Here is a 21,454-nt window from a genome sequence, read left to right as displayed (position 1 = left end):
CTTTGAAAAGTCTCATGTAAGCTATCACCAAAGTAGTTCCAATGGTTTGCTGCCACTGCAAATCTGATGTATGTATATAATAGCTGCATAAAAACACATTGAAGCACATGTATCGCTGTAGGCAAGAAGTTAAATTGGCAAATATGCATATGAAAGAAATGGGTCAACTTACAACTACTGTAACTACATTCTTGTCATATCTTATTCAATACCCAATCGAGATTTACAGAGAGTATTGTGCATCATTCTCAGTATATATGATGAGAATTTGCAAATTTAATTCTGATTACATTTCAACATTTTTATATACTTGAGAGAAGTGAAACCACCATTCTGGTAAGTCTTACAAAAACATGTGATATATCATTGGAAACTTTGGTGGTAGCTTTCTGACCCTGCGGTCATATTAGAAATGTATTTCAATAGTGGTTCACAGGACTATGTCAAGATGGCTAACATTCCTCTAGGTATCAGAACACAAAAGACTCTTTCAGCTGCTTGTTGTTTTATACTTTATTTCAAGTTCTACTCTATAAGTCAGGGACTTTTGGTCTGTGAATAAGCAATGGAGGGTGGGAGGGGGTGGGAGCCAGAGGGGCCATCACTACTTCTTGAACAAACCGCTTATTGAGTTCTTTAAATAGTGCATATTTGGACGTGATTATAATTGAGCCGCTGTAGTCTGTTTGATGGTATTTTTACACTTGTGCCCCACAAATAAGCAGAATTCCACCAATGTCATGAGAATGTTTAGAAGAATTAACTTCTGAAAACAACAGTGGCAGAATACAGTCGCAGTTTCAGTGCAGACGTTCACGGAGTTGTAAACAAGATAAAGGAAGAATGAAAAGGCTGACTGAGACTTGTTCTGCAGCAAATGCTAGAGTTAAGCAGTTGTAAAAGGATCTAGCAGTATTTTCCAAACCTCTGAAATTGGGATGTGATAGGATTATTATTCCAGTTATTCATGGGTATTTGCACAGAGAATAACTCATAGTTTGATTTAGGGCTTAAAAGATTCATAAACTGTGAGAGAAGACTGCATGAGGTAAAACTGCTTCATATGAGCCCCAAGAACAGATTGCAGTCAAAATAACAAATAGCATTTCTGGTCAATTTAAGAGCAGGAGAGGAAACTGTGACCAGAATATTTTGGTGCTGGATGCAGGAGGAGATGGGAAGGCAAGTAAATGAGGTGGGCTGCTTGCCTAGAACCACACCACGTTCTCCTCTCCCCTGAATTACATTCTGGGTGGGTAAGCCCATACTTGACATCTCACCTTTCTGACAATTGAAGCCATTAAGTAGTCAATTAATGATGACTCCAGGACCTATTTTTACCTCAGTTACAATTTGTAGCTTCAGATAGAGTGAAAGAGTTGACCCTTGCAACAGTGTGGGCAGGCTCTCAGTTCAGCAAGAGTCCCCTAGTATGCATTAGCCTATGGAGGACTGAGGGGTTGGATATAGTGCGAGGCTGCAGAGACCACCCCATGCTGTTGTTTCCAAAATCTCTCCTCTCATCTTCCCTCAGTCCAAATCTGCTCATGAAAAAGCACTTACTTCAGATCTTGGTCCTCAGGTTGATGGGATCTTCCCAGCAGTACCCACAACCTCCCAGTGGCGCAGTCAAAAACAAAAGCTGCTAGTCTCTGAATGGCCTGTAGCTCTTCACGAGCAGGACTTCCTGAATCAGGGTGCTAATCCCAATCGAAAGCCAACTGTCCTCGGCTCACCATCTTCAGCAGCTTTGTCAATGATCTGCCCTCCTTCACACAATTAGAAATGGGGATATTTGCTGATGATTGTGCAGTGCTAAGCATTATTTGTTAGTCCTCAGATACAGAGGCAGCCTGTATTCAAATGCAGCAGGACCTGAACAATATAGGCTGACAACTGGCAAGTAATATTTATGCCACGCAAGTGCCAGGCAATGACCATCTCCAACAAGAAAGAATCTAACCATTTCCCTTTGATATTCAATGGCATTACCACGACTGAATACCCCTTTATTATGATCCTGCAGTTTTTATTAATGTTGGTTTAAACTGAAACAGTGGGCCGAATTTTTTCGAAGCCTGGCAAAGAGTCAATTTCAGAGAATATCACAGCAGGTTTAATACATGAACCCTAGTGAGATTTCTTATGCAATTTAATACTGCTGATTTCATTCAGTATGCACCACATTATCAATTCGTCATCCTGCATTCAGCAGAGATGAAAGTGCTTAATGGAGCCGGGGCCTTCGCCATTCACACTACAGGTATATTTAAATGCATACTATTTCAAACACTGCCAGCCTATTGTGAAATTGTCATCCATGTTGTCAGTAGTCAGTATGGTGTCCATAGTCCAGAGGACTATGCAGCAGTGTCACAAGAAGGCTAATGAACTTCTACACTCTGCAAGTGGAGCTGCGACTATTTTGTCTTTGCACCTTACAGAGGTTTTCAGGTACATTGTTCCTTGAAAGTGGCTTCACAGGTAGTTAGGGTAATGAAGAAGGTGTTTGGCATGCTTGCCTTCATTGCTCAGACCATTTAGAATAGGAGTTGGAACATCATATTGCAGTTGTACAGGACATTGGTAAGGCTGCTTTTGAAGTACTGTGTGCATTTCTGATCATCCTGCTATGGGAGGATATTATTAGATTGTGAAAGTGCAGGAAAGATTTAAAAGGATGCTACCAGAACTGGTGGGTTTGTGTTATAAGAAGAGGGTGGATAGGTGGGGATGTTGCTCCCTGGAGCATAGGAGGTTGAACATAGAACATAAAACATAGAACAGTACAGCACAGAACAGGCCCTTCAGCCCACAATGTTGTGCCGACCATTGATCCTCATGTATGCACCCTCAAATTTCTGTGACCATATGCATGTCCAGCAGTCTCTTAAATGACCCCAATGACCTTGCTTCCACAACTGCTGCTGGCAACGCATTCCATGCTCTCACAACTCTCTGTGTAAAGAACCCGCCTCTGACATCCCCTCTATACTTTCCACCAACCAGCTTAAAACTATGACCCCTCGTGCTAGCCATTTCTGCCCTGGGAAATAGTCTCTGGCTATCAACTCTATCTATGCCTCTCATTATCTTGTATACTTCAATTAGGTCCCCTCTTCTCCTCCTTTTCTCCAATGAAAAGAGACTGAGCTCAGTCAACATCTCTTCATAAGATAAGCCCTCCAGTCCAGGCAGCATCCTGGTAAACCTCCTCTGAACCCTCTCCAAAGCATCCACATCTTTCCTATAATACGGCGACCAGAACTGGACACAGTATTCCAAGTGCGGTCTAACCAAAGCTTTATAGAGCTGCAACAAGATCTCAAGACTCTTAAACTCAATCCCCCGTTAATGAAAGCCAAAACACCATATGCTTTCTTAACAACCCTGTCCACTTGGGTGGCTATTTTAAGGGATCTATGTATCTGCACACCAAGATCCCTCTGTTCCTCCACACTGCCAAGAATCCTATCCTTAATCCTGTACTCAGCTTTCAAATTCGACCTTCCAAAATACATCACCTCGCATTTATCCAGGTTGAACTCCATCTGCCACCTCTCAGCCCATCTCTGCATCCTGTCAATGTCCCACTGCAGCCTACAACAGCCCTCTATACTGTCAATGACACCTCCGACCTTTGTGTCGTCTGCAAACTTGCTGACCCATCCTGCAATCCCCTCATCCAAGTCATTAATAAAAATTACAAACAGTAGAGGCCCAAGGACAGAGCCCTGTGGAACCCCACTCACCACTGACTTCCAGGCAGAATATTTTCCTTCTACTACCACTCGCTGTCTTCTGTTGGCCAGCCAATTCTGTATCCAAGCAGCTAAGTTCCCCTGTATCCCATTCCTCCTGACCTTCTGAATGAGCCTATCATGGGGAACCTGAACAAATGCCTTACTGAAGTCCATATACACCACATCCACAGCTCGACCCTCATCAACTTTTCTAGTCACATCCTCAAAAAACTCGATAAGGTTTGTGAGGCATGACCTACCCCTCACAAAGCCGTGTTGACTGTATTTGATCAAGCCATGCTCTTCCAGATGGTCATAAATCCTATCCCTCAGAATCCTTTCTAACACCTTGCAGACGACAGACGTGAGACTTACTGGCCTGTAATTGCTGGGGATTTCCCTATTTCCTTTCTTGAAGACAGGAATTACATTTGCCTCACTCCTGTCCTCAGGTACGACTCCAGTGGAGAGCGAGGATGCAAAGATCTTCACAAGTGGCGAAGCAATTTCATTTCTCGCTTCCCAAAGCAGCCGAGGACAAATCTGGTCCGGGCCTGGCGACTTGTCAATCTTAATGTTTGACAAAATTTTCAGCACATCAGCTTCCTCTATCTCTATCCATTCCAGCATGCACACCTGCTCTTCAAAGATTTCATTCACTACAAAGTTCGTTTCTTTCATAAAGACAGAAGCAAAAAACTCATTAAGGGCTTCCCCTACCTCCTCAGGCTCCACACACAAGTTCCCTATGCTATCCCTGATCGGCCCTACTCTTTCTTTGACCATTCTCTTATTCCTCACATAAGTGTAAAATGCCTTTGTGTTTTCCCTGATTACTTCTGCCAAGCCTTTCTCATGCCCCCTCCTGGCTCTCCTCAGACCTTTTTTGAGCTCCTTCCTTGCCTGCGTGTAATCCTCTCTAGCTGAACTTGACCCTAGCTTCTTCCACCTTATGTAACCTACCTTCTTCCTTTTCACAAGAAGCTCCACCGCTCTCGTCATCCAAGGTTCCTTTATCTTACCCCTTCTTGCCTGTCTCAGAGGGACATATTTACTCATCACTCGCAACAACTGTTCCTTAAACAGCCTCCACATGTCTATAGTTCCCTTACCATGGAACAATTGCTCCCAGTCCATGCTTCCTGACTCATGTCTAATCGCGTCATAGTTTCCTCTTCCCCAATTAAATATCCTCCCATTTTGCCTAATCCTCTCCTTCTCCATAGCTATGTAGAATGTGAGGCAGTTATGGTCACTATCACCAAAATGCTCTCCCACCACAAGATCTGATACCTGCCCCGGCTCGTTTCCGAGCACCAAGTCTAGAATGGCCTCTCCCCTCGTTGGCCTGTCAAAGTACTGCGTTAGGAAACCCTCCTGAGCACACCTTACAAAAACAGCTCCATTCAAATCTTCTGCTCGAAGCAGGTTCCAATCAATATTAGGAAAGTTAAAGTCACCCATTACAACAACCCTACTGCGTCCACACTTTTCTAAAATCTGTTGACCTATGCTTTCTTCAATCTCCCTGCTGCTATTGGGGGGCCTGTAGTAAACCCCTAACGAGGTGACTGCTCCCTTGCTGTTCCTAATTTCCACCCATACTGACTCAGTAGGCAGATCTTGAGGGGTGACCTTATAGAGATTTATAAAATCATGAGGGTCATAGATAAGGTGAACAATAAAGGTCTTTTCTCCAGGGTAGGAGAGTCCAAAACTAGAGGGCATAATTCTAAGGTGAGAAGAGAAAGATTTAAAAGGGACCTGAGAAGAAACGTTTTCACACTGAAGGTAGTGTGGGTATGGAATGAGCCAGCAAAGGAAGTGGTAGAGGCAAGTACTTTTGCAACCAATTAAAAGATATTCAGGCAGGTACACGAATAGGAAAGCTTTAGATGGATCTGGGCCAAACATGGGAGAATCGGACCAGTTTAGTTTGGGAAACACGGTCTGCATGGACAATTTGGACTGAAGGCTTTGTTTCCATGTTGTACGACTCAATGATTCTCACTCAGTCTGACTCTCCCATTGTTCCTACCTCTTACCAAGGCCCAGATAGCCGACACGCTCAGGAAGAGGATGCCTGTCCTGCATGTTACCCTAGGATCTCCAAGCCCCTGTCCACAAAGTGGTGTGCCAGTTTTCCCTTGTCTATCATGTCCAGGGCAAACAATGCAGAGATAACTAGTGCTCGAACTGGTGCACAGTGGTCTTTTAAATATGGTACAGATGACGGGAATCCCAGGGTGTCCCAGCAAGTGGCAAGTACTTTAACCTAGAGTGGGTGGGAGAATACAGCGCACATGCCATTACATAGTGCATAGGTAGTGCGACATGTTTGGGAAGGGAGTGTAAGAAAACTAACCAGGGCTCATAAGCGAAAGACACTGTGAAACTTGCCAAAATTAGCTGATATCTGGTAAAATTTAGCCAGTGGTTTAAAAATGCATCAAAATTGAACAGAACAGTTTGAAGTTGCATGAAGACACAGCAAGCATCTTGCAATCACATAGATGTGTGAGATGTGGAGATCAAACACTACTTTTTTTAATAAAAGAGGAAAAATTATTACTTCAGTTCACTCAGAGGTCGCTCAGATTGACTTCCGAACAGAACAGTGGCTGTGACAAAAACCTGAGAGTGGATCATTTATCTGGCAGCTTGGCTAATGTGATGTAAGTTCCAGGGAGATTTGAAAGAAGGAAGAAGAAAAATACAATTAAATATTATTAAATACAAAGGAACAGTTTTAAAGAATATTGTGAGTTGAAAAAGAAAAGAAACGAGATGTCAAAAATTAAGTGATGCTTTTTTTCCAATCATAGAAATCAAAGCTATAACTATGGGTACATCAAGTAACATTGAGCATTGGGCCTCCTGGAGAAAACACAATATGCTGCAGCATTGCCAAAATTCACACAAGTTCTAAGATGGTTATAATTTTACAGGTAATGAGCTGCTGAATTTAAATATTAGATTGTTTACAGCTGCTCGGTAATTATATAAACAATCAGTCTGCAGAGGAACCTTGCAGCAAATATTCGGATACTGTTGCATAAACATCATTGAGTTTATGTAATTTTCTGTATTATTTAACTTATCCAGTTAAGGACCACAGGCAAACTTTGGAGAAAGCATTTTATGTTAGGCTAAATAATTATTTTGTGATGTATTTGCTGATTAATGTGCTGAATTTAGGATGCAAGTCAGCAATATAAAAGAAGCCACAAGCAATTTTACAGAATCCATCTGGGTTACATTTTAGCACTCCACGTGGATGTTTACTCACATGCTTAGAAGCAAGAGGGCTTCCTAAAATTCCTGGCCAAGTGGAACTATAACCATCATCCAAGAAAGGCACTGTTGCATTTCAGAGCATGTTGGCAAATCCTTGGCTGGTCAAGGTGAGAGAGAATCCATGTCCATGTGAAGCCTCTGAGAACTTGGGTTGTCCTGGGGAATTGTGACCCACACATGACTGTTCACCTGAGGTCCCTTGCAGTTACTTCAGCTATACAGAGATGACTGTGATCAATCGGTAATGACCACACAATTGGACATTATGAACATTTTACTTGCAGTTTACAATGGTGACAGATGTCTTCACCCCTGTTCTGTGTAACCTGATGCCTCTGTAGCCTTTGCCCCGAAGGATTTCCCATAACTAACAAGAAAAGTGTCTGCGCTCATACAGGCAGACAAACACTTACTCCAACCTCTCCAGTTGTGACCATTGTCTTTTTCTTGTCAATGGCATGTTTGCAATTTGCCTGAGACTGGAAATCAATGCAGGTCATACTTTTTTTAAAAATTTATTAACGGGTTGAAGGTGTCACTAGCTAGGGAGTATATATTGCCTATCAGGCAGCGCAGTGTCAACCACATTGCTGTGGCTCTGGAGTCACATGTAGGCCAGACCAGGTAACGATGGCAATCTCTGGATTAACAGTCCAGTGGTAATACCACTAGGCCATCGCCTCCCCACTTGTCGCAGGCTCTGCTGGTGCTGAAAAACAGCTCCTCCCAGAACTACATACACATTGCATTGAAAGTGCCATATCATAATGCAGCTGACTTCATCACCAAAAAAGGACTCAATTTTATCAATGTACAAGTCTTTTGTGATCATTGGCACCACATTTAGAAATCTGTGCTGGATAACCTGGGAAAGCTATGTTGCCTGTAAACTTGAGAACTCTCACAATCCTGCTTCTTACAAAGATGGCTGCTGCAAAATAAGATCCACACTCTGCAACCTTGGCTGATGAAGTCTTTATGCAATGCCCCTGACTAAGGCTAAACATAGACACAATGCAGCCCATTCTTCCACAGGACACTGTAAAGCAGACAAGAGGATTCCTGAAGATGAAGTTCCAAGTTTGGATTGGTATGGAGTAGGAGCCCTGCAGAATACTCCAGACAGAGAGAGTCACATAACCCTCTGCTCTGCATATCTGGACTTGACAAACAGCGGATGTGTTGATGCTGAAAAACTGGGAGAGTGGCAGAGGTCTACAGGAAGATGAAAACAATAAGCAGGAAGAACACTATGTTCTGCATGATAGATCTCAGCAACGTCAGGCACAACAAGCCAACCAGGATTTAACTGACACCCACTGTGATCTAGTTGAGGACATCACTCAGTCCATTTGTTGTTGGTCAAAAGGCATCCAGCCACTTTCTGTTCCCAAACGTGAATGTAGCTTTTTTTGTTTATTTCTTTGCCTTTGCTTTCACCAAATAAAAAGGGAACATTTTACCATTTGTAGACTTTCCGGCGCATGATACTCCCACATTGAACAATGACAAGGTGTCATGCTACAGTGGTCATTACTGAAATAGTGGCACTGCCTTAGATCAGGTTCTAAGATGGTGTGGCACTAAGAACAGGTAACCTGTATAGTTTAGTTCTTATAGCTGCAATAATAATTTCTGAGTTCTATCAGGTGATGATATAAAATAACAATAGGTGTAGGAATGTAAGCTCGTCAGCCATACACCAATGTGCCCTCAAGCATGTTTCTCTTCCATTGTCTTTCCAAATGCGTACACTTTGAAGGACAGCTCCTGGCTGGCAATGCTTGACCTGATTCGCAGCTGGGATTTAAAAATGGTGCCCAAATAAGGAATCCCAGGAGGTGCCCATAGTGGTGAGTAGTTGTAGCAGGCTGAGCTCACAATAGCCTGAGCAACATGGCACAGTGGCCAGATGCACAGCTAATGAGGTAAACTGTGGACTAAAGCATGAGAACCATTTCCAAAGCTTAAGGAAAATGACCCACCATTAGCCTCCTTGAAAATGACACCGAGTCAATTTCTGATAAAATTGAATCCTCAGTTCTGGTCTCCTTGCTCTAGGAAAGATGTTGTGAAGGTTGAAAGTGTTCAGAAAAGATTTATAAGGATGTTGCCAGGGTTGGAGGGTTTGAGCCATAAGGAGAGGCTGAATAAGCTGTGGCGACTTTCCCTGGAGTGTCACAGGCTAAGGAGTGACCTTATAGAGGTTTATAAAATCATGAGGGGCATGGATGGTCCCATGAATAGGGAATGTCTTTTTCCCCGGGTAGGGGAGTCCAAAACTAGAAGGCACAGAGACCTTTAAAAGATCTTTAAAAGAGACCTGAGGGGCAACTTTTCCATGCAGACAGTGGTGCATATATGGAATGAACTGCCTGAGGAAGTGATGAAGGCTAGTACAATCGCAACATTTAAAGGCATGTGGATGGATATATTAATAGGAAAAGTTTGGAAGTACCTGGTCCAAATGCTGGCAAATGTGATTAGATTAATTTAGGATATCTGGTCAGCATGGACAAGTTGGACCAAAATGTCTGTTTCTGTACAGTACATCTCTATGACTCTTTCATTCTGTTCCTTAATAAAGATAATTTTAATCTATGGGCTTCCCAAGTATTAAAAGTCAGATGATGAATGCCAAAGATTGATAGACTGCATTTTACACCCTTTATTTAAATTTTTCTAAGGTACTGCCCAGAACTTTGTGCATAACAGTCTGGATGGAACCTAACCTGTGCTATGTAATGCCAGTGGGGGGAAAAGAATCTTTTTATGCTCTAGTCCTCATGTTATTAATGGTAACATTCAATTATCCTTTATGATTTTCTTTTGTGCATTACTGTTACATATGATTTTTATCTTCCAAAGACTACCAACTGCTGGGCCAGGACATTAATATGTCTTAAATTCATGAGCTTTCATTTAAACTAATAGACTCTAATGTTGTCCATTACCAAATGCCCTCTGGAAATCCATATTCTTTAGTTGCTTCCTCAAAAAATTCAATTCAGTTTGTTTAACATGATCTACCCTTTACAAATCCATTTTGGTTTCCTCTAATCAGCTCAAATTTCCAAATTGCTCATATATCACAATATTCAATACCAATTTTGGTAACTTTCCACAATGATTGTAAAGTCAACGGGTTTATAATTTCCTACATTCTCTCTTTCACCTCTTTCATTAACAATGACTATTTTAATTAATAAGGAGAGCTCTTGCTCCTGATCAGTCTATACTTGTCCTTTTTTTAAATGACATTGTTTTTGTCAATCATAGCTTCACCTATAATTTACCATTGCCAATTTCTATTTTATCTCATTAAAATTGGCCTTACCAAATCTAAAACCTCATAGGTGTGTCAGGTTCCTCCTTTATAAACCAACCACTGAATATAATTATTTTAGGACAATTGTCACACCCTCTAATTTGAATTTGAAACCATATTGGATTCCTTCGTGGAGATTAGTTAAGAGTCAACACATTGCTGCGGTTCTGGAGTTACCTGTAAGCCAGGCAAGGCAAGGATGACGGATTTCCAGGACAAGACTTTAGTAAGCTGGATGGGTTTACATATTCACCAACAATTGGCAATGGTTACACCATCACCATTATACTAGCTTTCTTAATTCCAGATACCATCTGCCAGAAAATTATCACACGCTTTTGAATTACTACTACACACTGCCTCCCACTGGGCATCAATGTGTGCTACACTCTGTGTATCTGGTTAAGCATCCCTAAACTGTCCTGCTCTGAAACTGAGATAGTAGGAACTGCTGATGCTGGAGAATCTGAGACAACTAGGTGTAAAGCTGGATGAACACAGCCAGCCAAGCAGCATCAGAGGAGCAGGAAAGCTGATGTTTTGGGTCTAGACCCAAAACATCAGCTTTCCAGCTCTGAAACTGTTTTGTTTTCCACAGGTTTAACATATTTATTATCTCTCACTTTGGCTGTACAACCCAAGTTATTTCAGTATTTCTTAAAGAGAGATTACCTGTATTACAGTGACAAGCTCATTAACAGAAAGGAAGAAAATGTTTCTGTGCTTTGTAAGAACTTCAATTTCATAGGGGAGAAGTTGAGATAGCGGTAGAAACAAAGTGAGGAAAATAAAAGATACCTGTTAGGGTATCAAGTTGGAATGTTACGTCAATTATCTTTCAATGATAAAATTTAGAAACTTTAGAAAAGCCTTCAAAAGACTGATATGACTTTTGTACTACCTGAGTGTTTCTCTGAGGCCTTACATGATGTGATGGAAAGGATTTCTCAAATTAACGCAGGAGATTTTTTGGAAAAATCTTATTTTTTATCAATTCAAAACCACTGGCATTTAAGGGCTATAGCAGATTATAGAACAAAGAACAGTAAGAGGGAGGCATTGGCCCAGCGGTATTATCGCTGGAATGTTAATCCAGAGACCAAATAACATTCTGGGACCTGGGTTTGAAACCCACTATGGTGGTAGATGGTGGAGTTTGAATTCAATAAAAATATCTGGAATTAAGAATCTAGTGATGACCATGAACCCATCGTTGATTTTCGGGAAGTGCATCTGGTTCACTAATGTCCCTTAGGGAAGGAATTCTGCCATCCTTACCTGGTCTGGACTACATGTGGCTCTGGACCACAGCAATGTGGTTGGCTCTGGGCAATTAGGGATGGGCAATAACTGCTGCCTTGTCAGCAATGCCCTCATCCTGTAAATGAATAAAAGGGGAAAAAAAGGCAAAGGCTCTTCAGTCCACCAAGATTTCGCTGACACATCATGCTTTTCGAAACTAAAAAAAACTTTTTGCCTCTCTGTAGCCTGTACCCCTTTATTCCCTGCCTATTCATATAAATGTTGTTTTTGTATCCGCCTTCATTACCTTCTCCAGCATTACATTCCAGGCACTTACCATTTTCTGTGTAAAAACTTGCCTCTCACATCTCCTTTAAAATTACCCCTCCCCTTTACCCTAATTCCATGTCCCCCTAGTAATTGATATTTCTACTCAGCAGAAAAGACACCAACTATCCATTCTATCCATGTTTCGCATAATTTTGTAAACTTCTATCAGGTAACCCCTCATCTTTTGATGTTCAAGTGAAAACAAATTAAGATTGTCCAATCTCTTCTCAAAGCTAATACCCTTCAAACCAAGCAACATCCTGGTCAACCATTTCTGCAGCCTCTCTAAAACCTCCAGTCCTCCCGGTAGTGTGGCAACCAGAACTCTACACAGAACTCCAAATGTGGCCATGCTAAAGTTCTATACAGCTGCAGCATGACTTGTCAATTTTTAGATTTTATGCCTGACCAATGAAGCAAACATGCTATATGCCTTCTTGTCTACTTTACCCACTTGTATTGCCACTTTCAGGAAACTGTGGATCTCTGTGCTTGGATCCTGTTGTATGTTGATGTTTCCAAGGATTTTGCCATTTGCTGTTTACTTCCCTTCTGCATTAGATCTTCCAAAATGCACCACCTCGCATTTAGAACATAGAACATAGAACAGTACAGCACAGAACAGGCCCTTCAGCCCACAATGTTGTGCCGACCATTGATCCTCATGGATGCACCCTCAAATTTCTGTGACCATATGCATGTCCAGCAGTCTCTTAAATGACCCCAATGACCTTGCTTCCACAACTGCTGCTGGCAACGCATTCCATGCTCTCACAACTCTCTGCGTAAAGAACCTGCCTCTGACATCCCCTCTATACTTTCCACCAACCAGCTTAAAACTATGACCCCTCGTGCTAGCCATTTCTGCCCTGGGAAATAGTCTCTGGCTATCGACTCTATCTATGCCTCTCATTATCTTGTATACCTCAATTAGGTCCCCTCTCCTCCTCCTTTTCTCCAATGAAAAGAGACCGAGCTCAGTCAACCTCTCTTCATAAGATAAGCCCTCCAGTCCAGGCAGCATCCTGGTAAACCTCCTCTGAACCCTCTCCAAAGCATCCACATCTTTCCTATAATAGGGCGCCCAGAACTGGACGCAGTATTCCAAGTGCGGTCTAACCAAAGTTTTATAGAGCTGCAACAAGATCTCACGACTCTTAAACTCAATCCCCCTGTTAATGAAAGCCAAAACACCATATGCTTTCTTAACAACCCTGTCCACTTGGGTGGCCATTTTAAGGGATCTATGTATCCGCACACCAAGATCCCTCTGTTCCTCCACGCTGCCAAGAATCCTATCCTTAATCCTGTACTCAGCTTTCAAATTCGACCTTCCAAAATGCATCACCTCGCATTTATCCAGGTTGAACTCCATCTGCCACCTCTCAGCCCATCTCTGCATCCTGTCAATGTCCCGCTGCAGCCTACAACAGCCCTCTACACTGTCAACGACACCTCCGACCTTTGTGTCGTCTGCAAACTTGCTGACCCATCCTTCAATTCCCTCGTCCAAGTCATTAATAAAAATTACAAACAGTAGAGGCCCAAGGACAGAGCCCTGTGGAACCCCACTCACCACTGACTTCCAGGCAGAATATTTTCCTTCTACTACCACTCGCTGTCTTCTGTTGGCCAGCCAATTCTGTATCCAAGCAGCTAAGTTCCCCTGTATCCCATTCCTCCTGACCTTCTGAATGAGCCTTCCATGGGGAACCTTATCAAATGCCTTACTGAAGTCCATATACACCACATCCACAGCTTGACCCTCATCAACCTTACTAGTCACATCCTCAAAAAACTCGATAAGGTTTGTAAGGCATGACCTACCCCTCACAAAGCCGTGTTGACTGTATTTGATCAAGCCATGCTCTTCCAGATGGTCATAAATCTTATCCCTCAGAATCCTTTCTAACACCTTGCAGACGACAGACGTGAGACTTACCGGTCTATAATTGCCGGGGATTTCCCTATTTCCTTTCTTGAAGAGAGGAATTACATTTGCCTCTCTCCAGTCCTCAGGTACGACTCCAGTGGAGAGCGAGGATGCAAAGATCTTCGCAAGTGGCGAAGCAATTGCATTTCTCGCTTCCCAAAGCAGCCGAGGACAAATCTGATCCGGGCCTGGCGACTTGTCAATCTTAATGTTTGACAAAATTTTCAGTACATCAGCTTCCTCTATCTCTATCCATTCCAGCATGCACACCTGCTCTTCAAAGGTTTCATTCACTACACAGGTCGTTTCTTTCGTAAAGACAGAAGCAAAAAACTCATTTAGGGCTTCCCCTACCTCCTCAGGCTCCACACACAAGTTCCCTATGCTATCCCTGATCGGCCCTACTCTTTCTTTGACCATTCTCTTATTCCTCACATAAGTGTAAAATGCCTTTGTGTTTTCCCGGATTCCTTCTGCCAAGCCTTTCTCGTGCCCCCTCCTGGCTCTCCTCAGACCATTTTTGAGCTCCTTCCTTGCCTGCATGTAATCCTCTCTAGCTGAACTTGACCCTAGCTTCCTCCACCTTATGTAAGCTACCTTCTTCCTTTTCACTAGAAGCTCCACCGCTCTCGTCATCCAAGGTTCCTTTATCTTACCCCTTCTTGCCTGTCTCAGAGGGACATATTTACTCATCACTCCCAACAACTGTTCCTTAAACCATCTCCACATGTCTATAGTTCCCTTACCATGGAACAACTGCTCCCAGTCCATGCTTCCTAACTCGTGTCTAATCGCATCATAGTTTCCTCTTCCCCAATTAAATATCCTCCCATTCTGCCTAATCCTCTCCTTCTCCATAGCTATGTAGAATGAGAGAGTGTTATGGTCACTATCACCAAAATGCTCTCCCACCACAAGATCTGATACCTGCCCCGGCTCGTTACCGAGCACCAAGTCTAGAATGGCCTCTCCCCTCGTCGGCCTGTCAACGTACTGCGTTAGGAAACCCTCCTGAACACACCTTACAAAAACAGCTCCATTCAAATCTTCTGCTCGAAGCAGGTTCCAATCAATATTAGGAAAGTTAAAGTCACCCATTACAACAACCCTACTGCGTCCACACTTTTCCAAAATCTGTCGACCTATGCTTTCTACAATCTCCCTGCTGCTATTGGGGGGCCTGTAGTAAACCCCTAACGAGGTGACTACTCCCTTGCTGTTCCTAATTTCCACCCATACTGACTCAGTAGGCAGATTTTCCTCGACAATGGAAGCTTCTGTAGCTGTGATACCCTCTCTGATTAGTAGTGCTACACCCCCTCCTCTTTTTCCCCCCTCCCTATTCTTTTTAAATGTTCTAAACCCTGGAATATCCAGCAACCATTCCAGCCCATGAGAAACCCATGTCTCTGTTATGGCCACAACATCATAGCACCAGGTACTGATCCATGCTCTAAGTTCATCACTTTTATTCCTGATACTCCTTGCATTAAAGCAAACACACTTTAACCGATCCCTTGGTTCCTTCCCAGGAAAATCCTTCCCACTAGCTGGTCTACCTCTTGCTACTGCCTCACCTGCATCAACGCTCACCTCTGGTATACAGCTCAGGTTCCCACCCCCCTGCCATACTAGTTTAAACCCTCTCGAACTACTCGAGCAAACCTTCCACCCAGGACATTGGTCCCTTTCCAGTTGAGATGCAACCCGTCCTTCTTGTACAGGTCCCACCTTCCCCAGAAGGCATCCCAATTATCAACATATCTGAAACCCTCCCTCCTACACCAGCTGCGTAGCCACGTGTTCAGCTGCGCCCGCTCCCTGTTCCTCACCTCGCTATCTCGTGGCACCGGTAGTAAACCAGAGAACACTACTCTGTTCGTCCTGCTCTGCAGCTTCCATCCTAACTCCCTGAAATCACTTTTTATATCCTCAAACCTATTTCTGGCTATATCATTTGTGCCAATATGTAACACGATTTCTGGCTGTTCACCCTCCCCTTTCAGAACTTTATACACCCGATCGGAGACGTCCCGGACCCTGGCACCAGGGAGGCAACATACCTTCCGGGAATCCCGATCTTGCCCACAAAATCTCCTGTCGATTCCCCTAACTATCGAGTCCCCTACCACGAGTACTTTTCTATTCTGCCCCCTTCCCTTCTTTGCCACAGTGTCAGGCTCAGTGCCAGAGAACTGACTACTATGGCTTTCCTCTGGTAGGTCAACCCCCCCAGCAGTATCCAAAACGGTATACTTATTGCTGAGGGGAATGCCCACATGTCCATGTTAAACTCCATTTACCATTTCTCAGCCCAAATCTCCAGCCTCTCTCAATCCTGCTGTTTCCTTTGGCAATCCTCGCTATCTTCCTCACAGCTTCCACCAACCTTGTGTCATCAGCAAACTTACTAATCAGACCACATAAATTTTCCTCCAAATCATTTACGTATATATTACAAACAACATGAATCCTGGCACTGATCCCTACAGAACATCACTGAGCAAAGATCTCCAGTCAAAAAAAAACTCCAACTGCTACTCTCTGTCTTCTATGACTTCTGTATCCATCTTACCAGCTCATTGTGGATGCCAAGTGAATTCATCTTTTGTATCAGCCTATGATGAGGAACCTTGTCAAAGGCATTGCTAAAGTCCATCTAGGCAACATCTACTGCCTTTCCCTCATCAATCATTTGTTACTCCTCAAAATCTCAATCAAGTTTGTGAGGCACAATCTTTCTCTCACAAAGCCATACTCCATGTTGCCATTAAGTTCCAAATGTGAGTAAGTCACAATATGTATCATTCACCTGAAAATTTCCGGTCTCTGACATGCTGTTGTAGCTAAAGTATATGGCTGGCCCAGATTAGTTTGCAGCCAGTGGAACACACTAGGTTGTTGGTGTTGAGGTATTAAACTGTGTATTTTGGAATAGATTTCAGATCTAACAGACCTTTAAGACAATTACACAAAATCACAATGTTAGTTTGTAAAATGGGCCCTGTGCAGTTGTATGTGTGTAATATATAATAGCATTTGTAAGCATAGAACTCAAATCTATGCCTTTCACTCTGTAATACTGTAGCCTTGTAAATAGTTAACGTTTCAAATAAGCCTCATAATATCTGGTTCAATCGAGCTTGACTAACTGTCCTGCATTATATATAAACTTATACAAAACCATAAATGCATAATGTCATGGAGTGATGGTTCAGTTACTCTTATTAGTGATGATCATTGCCTGATACTTAGATAGCATAAGTGTTAATTACTACTAATCAATATCATTCAAGTCTTGCTACAAAAGGTGCAGTCTGCTTCTGTGTACAAGGAGTGGCAAATAGTGTTGAATATTGCACAATCATTAGCAAGCCTTCCCTACTGACAGGATGATGAAGCAGCTGAAGATGGTTGTGTCTAGTCACCTACCTTGAGGAACCCCTGCAGTGATGTCTTGTGGTTGAGCTGATTGCCCTCTGACAGCCTTGCTCAGCTTCCTCTCTGCTAGTTCTGACTCTTAACAATGGAGAATGCCCCGATTCCCATTAACTTCAATGTTGCCAGAGGTCCTTAATGCCATAACAGGTCAAATGTAGCCTTGTTGAGAGCAGCCATTTTCATCTCTTCGCTTGAGTTTACCTCCCTTGCCCATGCTTGAACCAAGTCTCTGATGAGGTCTGTGGCCACACATTCGTGAGTGTATCAGGAGTACAAGGACGTGTGGTCACCTATCCTTATTGACTGCGGTCTTGTTAGTCAGGAAGTCGAGAATCCAGCTAGAGAGGGGGAAGCAGAGGTCTAGGTCCCAGAGCTTGGACATGAATTTGTTTGGAATTATGGTGTTGAAGGTTGAGCTGTAGTCAATAAATAGGAGCTTGACATTGATATCCTTGTTATCCAGATGTTCCAGGAATAAGTGCAGAGCCGTGAAGATAGCATCTGATGTAGACCTGTTACTTCGGTAGGCAAATTGTAAAGGATCAAGGCAAGTTGGGCAGCTGGAGTCAATATGAGCCATGACTAAACTCTCAAAGCACTTCATAGTTATGGACATCAGTGTCACCAGGGGTAGGCATTGAGACATGCTGCATGACTTTTCTTTGGGGTGATGATGGTCTTCTTGAAGCAGATGGGCACCTCAGGTCATAGTAAGGAGAGTTTGAAAACATCTGCGAATACTCTCATAAGATGGTCCATACAGGATCTGAGTGCACAGCTGCAGACTCCATAGCTTTCCATGGTTTCACTTCTAAGAAGGTCGATCTAACATCTACAGCAGCGATTATGTGTACAGGTACATCTGAGGCTCTTGGGATAGATGATATAGTTTCACTGATGTTCTGTTCAAAGCAAGTGCAGAAAGCAATGAGCTATTCTAGTCCGGATGTACTGTTGCCTCTGTTTCTGTCTGACATTGCTTTGTAGCCCATATTGTCATGTAAGTCTTGCCACAAATGAAGGCTATCATGTGGTTAGTCTGGGTTTCAAGCTTAGTTCAGTCCTGCTTCTTGCATCTCTGCTGGCCTTGGGAAAGCCATACCTGGATTTCCTATATAGGTCAGGGTTGCCCCAGAACTTCCGTAGGGAGTGGTTCTCCCAGTTCATCCATGGTTTCTAGTTGGCGAAAGTTCTGAATAACTTGTTCAGCATGCAATCTTTCACACACTTACTAATGAAGTCTGTGATGGCAATGGCATACTCGCTTAGGTTGGCCACTGACTCTAACCAGCCCCATAGAGGCCCTTTTGTTTCCTTAAACTAATTACTTTCTGTACTGAGTCCTCACGCTTCAATTTCTGCCTGTAACCTCGGAGCAGGAGCACAACAGTGTAATCTGATTTTCCAAATGAGGATGGAGGATGGAGTGGTAGGCACCTTTGATGGCTGTGTGACAAAGATGAAGGATGTTCAACCTCCGGGTGTGACAGGAGACACATTGATGATATTTTATAGCACATTCTTGAGGTCAGCCTGGTTGAAGTCACCAGCTACAATGAACAATGCTTTGGGGTATTCCGCCTCAAAACTGTTTTTCGCATTGTATATTTCATTGAGTGCACTCTTCACCTCCGCACAGAGTGGGATGCAGATCTTGGTCTGAATAATAACAGTGAACTTGTGCAGCAGGTAAAAGGGACAGCACTTTATTGCAAGATATTTAGGGCGGCACGGTGAATCAGTGGGTAGCACTGCAGCCTCACAGCGCCAGGAGCCCGGGTTCGATTCCAGCCTCAGGTAACTGCTTGTGTGGAGCTTGCACATTCTCCCTGTGTCCGTGTGGGTTTCCTCCAGGTGCTCCAGTTTCCTCCCACAGTCCGAAGATGTGCAGGCTAGGTGGATTGGCCATGCTAAATTCCCCGTAGTGTTCAGTGATGTGTGGGTTATAGGGAGATGGGTCTGGGTGGGATGCTTCAAGGGGCAGTGTGGACTTGCTGGGCCGAAGGGCCTGTTTCCACACTGTAGGGTATCTAATCTAATCTGATCATATTCCAGGTCCAGGGAGCAGTAACTTGCCAGGATCATCACCAAGAGGTGTTGATTGGGAAGTAAACCACACTGCCCCTTGCTTTGCCCGAGGTCACTGAGCTATCCATTCGATGAATTGAGAAACCCTCAGGTTATGAGGCACAGTCAGCTAGAGCAGGGGTCAAAGAGAGTGCAGAGCAGGGGTAAAACAGATCACAGAGCAGTCCCTCAATTCCTTTTGGAAGTTGAGTCTGGTTTTTAAGTTCATCCATTTTGTTCTCAACAGCTTAGATGTTCGTCAGGAGTATGCTGGGGAGGGGGTCTTAGAACCTCTGAGTTTCAGCCTCACCACATTCTCTGCATAAATGGCCACTCCTAGTTGATCTGGACATCAGTGAGTGAAGTCAGCTGCTCCGAGGGATACAGCAGTTCTCTTTTTTGGGGTCCTGTGCATCAGTCACAGCATCGAACATTCCAGGGGATTTTGTTGTTGGTCTGGTTGATCTCAGGCATTGGTGAGGGAAGTCTGTGAATTGTGAAGGGGATGGAGAGGTGCTTCACTGTGATTTGGACAAATTGAGTGAATGGGCAAATGCATGACAGTTGGAGAATAAAATGGATAAAGTTTGTCCAATTTGGTAGCACAAACTGGATGGCAGATTATTATCTAATTGGAGTTAGATTGGGAAAGGAGGAGCAGTAAAGAGACCTGGCTACATTTGTATACTAATCACTGAAAGTAAACTTATGTTTGAAGAAAGCAAACGCTACATGTTGTGCTTTTATATCTCGCTCTTCCCATTATTTAATTGTCCTCCTCCATTTATTCTTGCAAGAGACATGGATGCAGAGCTTTGATCTGATCCATTGATTATGAGATCATTAACTCAGTCTGTCACGTGCTGCTTCCATTGCTTAGATCGCAAACCGTCCTCTGGTATAGTTTCTTCAGGTTGCCACCTCAAATTGGCATGGGCTGTCCCTCCCGGTTGGAAATCTTTGTCCTCCAGTGTGACCACAAGTAGCTAGGGTCATCACCACAGCAGGGCATCCCTAACTGAGGCTTGCCTGACTGGTGAGGCCTCTTTACTACATTGCTCAAGAATGTCCATGACTATCCATCCGCCTGAGCCTACAGTAGTACCGACAGTGCCCACCGTGCCTTGTTGGGAGTTATAGTGTTCTCTTGACAGACGCTGCCTGATCTGTTGAGCATTTCCAGCATTCTCTGCTTTGACTACACAATTTTCACATTGTCTAAACTACCAACTTTTGGGAAGAATATTTACACAGAGAATAGCAGCTGCAGTAGAATATGGGACCATGCAGATTAATGAGTAGACTGGATTTTGGTTTAAATGCTTTGGGATGTCTGAGTATTAATGCTTCCCTTTGCTGTTTAAATAAGTGGCGAATGCATATCTTAATTGGAAGATGTAGGCTTGATTGACCAATATTGATTCCACAACTATTGCTCTGACATTTAAGAGCATTTTCAATCTTATTTTTACATTATGTTATGTAATATTAAGTTGTTCTCCAAGCATTAGTGGAAAGCTTTATAATTGCCATCCCTTTAAACAGGCTGCACACCATTCTTACCATTGTTAAAGCACATAAGTGTATAGTCAGTTGGCTTTCATTCGAAAAATCCCCAGGAAAACTTTGCCGTTCACTCAGAAAAACTGAAACAGATGATGGTAACACAAAATATCTCAACAGGGGCAATGAGTTATGATCGCGTTTTTGTATGAGCCTAAAAGAACCTTAATTCATGAGAGCTACAGTCACAAATGAGTTATGCTCTTGAGATGATGTCTGGAATTTACTGTCACAGGCAAATTACTTATTTTAAAAAATATATTGATGTGTGTGAATATACATACGTATATATGGCTGCACTTCCTCTGGTAGAATTATAAACTCATCGGTGCCAATTCTCGAACGCAATTTGCCATTGCCAGCTTGTAATTGCTTTGTTTTGCCCTTGGGATCTTAACATACATGAACCTTTGAGGCTTGGAAAAGTGGTATCACCAGTTACACATACAGAATAAATGAACATGTTCCAATTTAGCTTGACTGACTCACTGATGCAGTTGGAACAAAAAG

General features: G+C 43.1%; 1 protein-coding gene across 2 annotated transcripts in view; it reads left to right on the top strand.

Moving 5' to 3' along the window:
- The window catches only part of dlc1 (DLC1 Rho GTPase activating protein), a 512,227-nt gene that overhangs the window by 126,063 nt on the left and 364,710 nt on the right, over positions 1-21,454 (top strand). The window lies entirely within an intron of this gene.

The sequence above is a fragment of the Stegostoma tigrinum genome, chromosome 1 (assembly GCF_030684315.1).
Source record: "Stegostoma tigrinum isolate sSteTig4 chromosome 1, sSteTig4.hap1, whole genome shotgun sequence".
Classification (NCBI taxonomy): domain Eukaryota; kingdom Metazoa; phylum Chordata; class Chondrichthyes; order Orectolobiformes; family Stegostomatidae; genus Stegostoma; species Stegostoma tigrinum.
Note: the sequence above shows the minus strand (reverse complement) of the source record. Positions and strands in the feature narration are given on the sequence as shown.